The following is a 7,003-nucleotide window of genomic DNA, read 5'->3' on the forward strand; positions in this document are numbered from 1 at the left end:
AAAGGTTCTTATTCTCATTAATAATCTTCGCAGCTTTCCAGTCATGTAAATCAATCTCTCTGACACGCTGTCTTTTCTTTTTCCTTTCTTTTGCTTTTTTTTTGTTTGTTTTTTTGAAATGCAGAGGGATTTTGAAAGTATGCCAGGAACAAATCTTATTCAAGACATGTTAAAGCTAATTCAGGTATATTCAGTCTTTCACAGACGCTCACTAATTATATTTTAGTGGTTCATCTGTGCTGAGGTTACTTTGCTATCTTGTTTTATTTCCTAATTTATAGTAAGTAATTTTTGTGCTGCTCTTTCTCATTTAATTTATTTCTTTACAGAGATTTTATGATGTGTTTAGATGTGAAAATAACTGTAGTGGTTCAAATTAATCCTAAATGCAGCTTCCCAGAACTGAAAAGATTTGTGATAGAGACTTTTGATCCATGTAAATAAATTTTTATTTACAATTTATGTGTGTTGACTTCTAGAAGTTTTAATAGGAGATCTAGATCCTGCTGCGCAAATCCTGTATTAATGTACAACATACAAAAGAATTGCTAAGGAGATGGTGTTTTTTATAGCCATTGTCAAGTGTCATATAGGTTTTTAAAAGTCAAAACAGAGCAATGCTATAGCTTTGCAGGTTTTTTTCTTGAAATTAACCCTATTCATGTGCAATGTCACAGACAAAAAATGCTATAGCAGTTGAGACAGCATTGGTCTGGTGCAGACCTGCTGGAAGACTGTCTTACAAGGGTGTACGAATGGACTCCACAGTGCAGGCACTATTGAACTGCCAGATTGCTGCAGATGTACAAGACAGTTATCCCTAGATCTGCTTCAGAATGTGCTGTCCCTTGTCATCAACATTTCAGTTGTGCTATGAAAGCCAGTCTTGCTTGAAGAAAACTCTCCAAAAAAATCCTGATCTAACCTCCTGTAAAGCACAAGCTATATTTTTTCACTGAGAAAGTACTTGCATCTAGACCAGCAATGCAGCCAGAAAAACTGTTTGAATTGAGAGGTGTTAAGACTGGTTGCAAACGTTTGTCTCCAGTTTAAGACCAGAGTGCACCGGTGGGTGCACCCTCAATGAAGACCGGTTCTGTTAAGTAGTTATTTATAAGGTACTAACAATGTTTCAGTCTCAAGATTTTCCTCAGCAGCTCATAGTTTTATTTGAATCCTGAGACTCTTTAAGTCAGGTGACTCACATCAGACTCATTGCTTCAACTTACGATTTGAATAGCATCTCCATGACTGCTGAGAAAACTTTAAATCCAATTTCCAAACATGATGCTAAAAAAAATTTAATTTCCCAAACACATATATTACCTAATTTTAAGCTGGCCTTTTGGGGCATCACTTGCTGCACTCAGATGCAGACAGTGCAACCCTGGGCACTTCAATGGATGGGCAGTACAGGTAATATTGCTTTAGTAAAGTGAACCTGGGCTAGAAGGAAGCCTTTGTGTAGAGATGAAAACCAGAGAGGTTGTATGGAGAGACCAGGAGAGTTTGCCTCTGGAATCATGGGGTTGTAGCTGCAGGAGGGGATGAAACAAGGCATGCTGCTTCTACAAACAAAGTGCACTAAGTGGTCTTAGGAGGAAGATGCAGAAGCCCCAAGGAAGGTTTGTTTTGACGTGTGAAAGGACTTGCTGGCTAAGAACAAAAACAGTCCCCTTGTGGCAGCACCCAGGAAAAGGGCAGCAGGCAGGAATGGGAGCATAGGGGAAGTGCTAGGAAGTAAGCCTGAGAGCCTACCTTAAAAGTATAGGCTCGTAGATCTATGTAGAAGCTGTAGAGGTAGATTTATGAAAATTGAAAAACACGTAGGTTTTGAATTTGAAATGCTCAAACCAAGTTCCATTCATCTGTGTTAGCCAACACAGAGAATGAGGGATATCAAGACCATACCAGGTCTTACACAAAGCAGACTATGGGCTGGCTTAGCACTGCACAGCCAGAAACAGCCAGGCTACCTACTGCTGTACTGCTGGGCTTGCTTGGTCCTTCAAAAAGACACCAGAGGCAAAAGAAATAGCCATTCCTGAAGTTCAGAAAAGGTTGACTGATGTGTTTCTTTTCCTGCTTCACAGGGAACCAGAAGGGAACAGTGGTTCAGTGTTAGCTCAGAAGGAAGTCTGCTTTGTCTGCCGACTTAATTACCATGACTTCAGGCATGCCCTGTTTTTCCAGATAAGCAGCTAAACTTTCAATCCTCACTGCTAAACATTTTTGCCCATTACTTCTTGTGGACAGAGTAAGTCCTCAGGGGTAGGGGAGAAGAGAAGTAGAGACAACTTATCCTGACCTCATGCCTATAAATGTAAAATGTTACTAGAATTCAGGAATGTGTGTGTGGGTGATGAATTCAGAACCAATTTTACAATTTTTTGCTGGAAGAAGAATAAACTCCTACAGTACTTTCCAAAATTCCTTCCAGCTTTCCTTTTATAAAAGCTCTGAAGCTGTCATGTACCACTCTTTGTGATTAATGATTCTGGGATAGCTGATACATGGGTGACGAATTAGTAATCAGCTTTAGGCTTGCACAGACATCCAGCCTCTTTCCATTTCGTGTCCTACACCATTCGAGTACAAATTGCTTCCAAAAACATTTGTGAGATGTGGTGGCTTAACTGTGATGGGAAGAAAAGTGAGAGCCAAGCTTTCCCTAAACTACAGGGCTGAAATCTATTTCTAAGCCTGCAGGTGCAGGGCTGTAGGGAAGATTCCCCATACAGTACAGGTAAATGCTCTGCTCTCTTTGCTGGGGTTTGTCTCTGGCTTAAGGTGGCTAAGGGGTGAGAATGTTTTTTCAGTCTTAGTTGGTTCTAATCGTTCCTGTCACAAGCCAGCTAACTTTTACACTTTATGAATATCATTATATAGAAATAAATGGAAAATCCATTACCTACCAGCAACATAATGCCTGTCAATTGAATGAAAAAATACATTGTCCTTTCAGAATATTATGAATGTATCCTGCTTGCTTTATTGTGACCCGTGGATCAGCCAACAGATTGGGAAGAAGTTGCGTAGGTAGACCAAGCCTGGTCATTCATCTAGAGATGGAAAAAAAATCTCTCTGAGCTGATCAGAAGTTACTCAGAAAGTATAAAATCAGCAGCTTGGCTGATGAAAGGAGGTAACACATTCTGATGGAGTTCTCTGAAGACTGTCACAGAAAAAGAGAATGAAAAGACATGGAAAAAAGTGCTTGTACTAACTCTATCCTATAAAGAATTTGGATTTAATTTTATTTTAATAGGAAATGCTTTTACTATTAAAAATGCATGGAAATTAGCTTAGACAGACTATGTACTCTTTTGGACTGAAAATTAGCTGAACGTCTATAAACAAAGGGTGCTACTACTCAGCAGTCATTTAAATTGGGAAGACGTGAAGTCTGTTCTTATGGCACAGGGATTACTGAAGGTTTCCAACATATTTGTTATGAAAGGTGATTGACAAATACATTTTACAGAAAGTTGTGTTGTTATTTCATGTTAAACCCTTTAATCTGTCACCATCACAGTACTGCCTCAACTCTAAATTCTAACTGCTAATTTTTAAAGAAGTAATTCCCTACATAAGTGATATGTGTTGAATAAAGAAAAAAACCCAAACAAAACCCAAAACAACAACAAACAGTGAGCTCTGTTTAATAATACAAGTTATTATGAGATGAAGGCAAATATAAATTAATTTTGCCACTGACTGCAAATGAAGAAAACATTAAAATTAGTAGTGCAAACAGAGCAAGATCAAGAGGATAAAAGTAATTTCCAGAACCCTATGACAATCTTGGACAAATGAGATTTCCTCAGGGAAGTATAGATTTATGTCCCACAGCAATGCGAAGATAAAACAAGCAAAGGATGAGACATGAGGTTGCTATGAGAGATGCCAGTGCCAATGCCAGGCCAGGTCCTGGTGTCATTGTGCAGAAAGATAGTTCATCTTTATAAGGCTTTGATAGTAAAATATTTCTCTCGGGACCTTTTTTTACAATTAGAATACAAATTCAAAGAACAGTTCTCAGTAGGGTTACTTGGGAGTGATTGATTCTTCAGGAGTAATTTATTGTTACTAAAATCTAACTAAGTTAAGAACAGACTAACAAGGACACAAGTCAATTGCGCAAATATTTAACGGAGAAGACAGCAAGGTTCACTTATTTAGGAATTAAAATTTAGGAGCAAGAGCATAAGTAGAAGTAATGAGAAGTAATTAAGGAGCAGAAATTGCATGCATCATATGATGAAATACTTTCTTACAAAAGGTGATAGCAAGTTGTAGAATAACCTAAAGAAAAGTGGAGTGAGCCCTGTACAGTTTGAGAAGTTAACAACAATCTTGATCAGACATACGCAGACTTTTTAAATTAAGAAATTGAGAAGAAAAATAATGAGAAGAAATTCTGGGATTTATGTTTCTAAAGGTCCAAACTAAATCAGTCTCATCTCAGCCAGTGTCTCAGACTCTACAACTAAATATTCCAAGCATAACAATAATACAGGGCTGAAAACGATAGAATTTAGCTTTTTTACAGGCTTGGTGGTAATTCTGGAATAAAAAGTTCAGTGACTTCTCATGAAATCTAATCTCTGCACCAACATTGCTTATCCATAGAATAATATAATTTTAAAGCTGATTGAACCTTATTTCTTTCATCTATGCAAAAAAGCAGAATTTAAATGACTTACATATAGTAATGCAGCATGTGGTTCAGCAATCTAGAACATACCTTGTCACCTCCTTCTTTTTCAGAGAAAAACTTCTATGTAAATCTTTTACTGGGAGTTGTACATTTAATAAATTCCCACTTCTGGTTAAATAGTCATCTTCTTATATATTATTTTTCAGACTTGGTAACTTTTTTATACCCACATGGTGCTATGTGGAGCATCCAGTAATCTAGTCCTGAGCACCGATGAAGTGTTAGAGGGGCGTCAGATCTCAGTGGCTAGACCTAAGCTTCGAGTGAACTGGTTAAGGACACAACCCATTCTAAGAGATGTTTTTCTTTGTTATTAATTCAGAAACAGTAGTAAATGAATACAAACTTGTGTCATTACTTGCTGGAGCTAAATCCTGCTTGTCTGCTACTCCAATGGTCAGTAAAAGGCAAGATCCTATTTTATATGATTGTTATAGTCACATGGTTGTACAGACTCTAACCCATTTCATTTGGGATTGTGTCACAGAATCATAGAGTGGTTTGGGTTAGAAAGGACCTTAAAGATGATCTAGTTCCAACCCCTCTGCCATGGGCAGGGATACCACCTTCCACTAGATCAAATTGCTCAAAGCCCCCTCCAACCTGGCCTTGAACGCTTCTAGGGATGGGACATCCACAACCTCTCTGGGCAACCTGTTCCAGTGTCTCACCACCACAGTAAATCACAGTCTATCCTGACATATAACTCTTTATGGATCAACAAGACAAGAAATTATTCTTTTTAAACAGGGTGGCAGAGTGACATCTCAGTTCCTTCACCTTTCTGAAAGTGTTTGATTCTTGTTTCAGAGCTCTATAGACATAAAGGCTTAAAATAGAATCTCTTATCATCCGCTGGGTATCACAGGCCAGCTTTTATTTTATTTACTTCAGTTAAACAGTTAGGTGGGCTTTCCTCTCAAATGACTGAAGCAGATCAGAAGCATTTTACATAGTTCTTAGGAAGCTCTGATCCAGCCTATTTCCCAGAACTGTCTTTGTCCTTACAAGAAAAAAAAAAAACCAACTGTTTTTTTTTTTGCTTGGTTGGGTTTTTTTAATATTTAAAAAATAATAATTGTTAATTTCAAAAATCCCCCTCTCAGTTCTTAGGAAGCTCTGATCCAGCCTATTTCCCAGAACTGTCTTTGTCCTTACAAGAAAAAAAAAAAACCAACTGTTTTTTTTTTTGCTTGGTTGGGTTTTTTTAATATTTAACAAATAATAATTGTTCATTTCAAAAATCCCACTCTCAGTGTACCTTGGCCGAATTGAAGTGGGACTTAGTTTGAAACTAAGATGCATACATCTAGAGTGTCATGGAATTCAGTTGCCCGATCATCATCATCATCATGGCTTGGCTTTGCAGACGAAGATTTGGGAAGGGCTTTACCCACGCTTACTGCAAGCGCGCTGATGGCTGAAAAGGCCAATGCAGGATAGGCAAGACCGGATCATGGCTATTTCAGATAACGTGAAGTACCTTGCTTGGCCTCCAATGACAACTCCAGAATGGTGCCCATTTCCCATAAAGCCTATGTTGTATTCCAACCTTTTGTCATCTCAGGTGACATGAAGCACCAGTATTTTACAAACTGAATCCTCATCTGGATGCCTAAGCTCTCATTTTAATCAGTGGAGACTTAAGTCCCAATTCATTTTCCTGAACATACAGGAGATGATCTAACATATCCCATCCAGCCTCCAGCTGCCACTGCAGAAGAGCGGGGCCACAGGTTAAGGCCTGTGCCATGTCTGACAATTTATGCAGATATATTAAGTGTATTATGTGTTCCAAATTTTGCCAGACACCAATGCGTGGACAATTTAATCAAGTCAAGCCAGGAGATGTCCACAATCTGATGAGTTGAATCTCTGTCTGGCCTCCCTCCTTGACAACATTACAGGTATCTCCTTCAGCTTACTAGGAACTTAATTACCTGCCTCACATATGCACCAGGATAGGTCAACATCTTGACAGTTTGCTCAAAGCTGGTGTATTCGATGCAGGGCGTTAGCTGTGATGCTTTCCTTCCGTCTCAGTGACTGAGGTATAGTTTTAACCATTTGACATCCAGGAGACCTTGGAGAGTGTTGGTTGTTTCACTCTTTAGAGATTTTGTGACTCAGGACAGCTCTAGACCCTATTTTTGCCATCATAGTTCTCTCTGTTAGGAATGCAGCATACTTATTAACAGCTAGACTGCAAGAGGCCTTGCAACTCAACTACAAACAAAGCTGAAACAGTAAACCTGCACTTTTTTTTTTTTTTTTTTTTTTTTT

Source organism: Buceros rhinoceros, unplaced genomic scaffold, assembly GCF_000710305.1.
Source record: "Buceros rhinoceros silvestris isolate BGI_N320 unplaced genomic scaffold, ASM71030v1 scaffold9948, whole genome shotgun sequence".
In the NCBI taxonomy this organism is placed as follows: Eukaryota; Metazoa; Chordata; class Aves; order Bucerotiformes; family Bucerotidae; genus Buceros; species Buceros rhinoceros.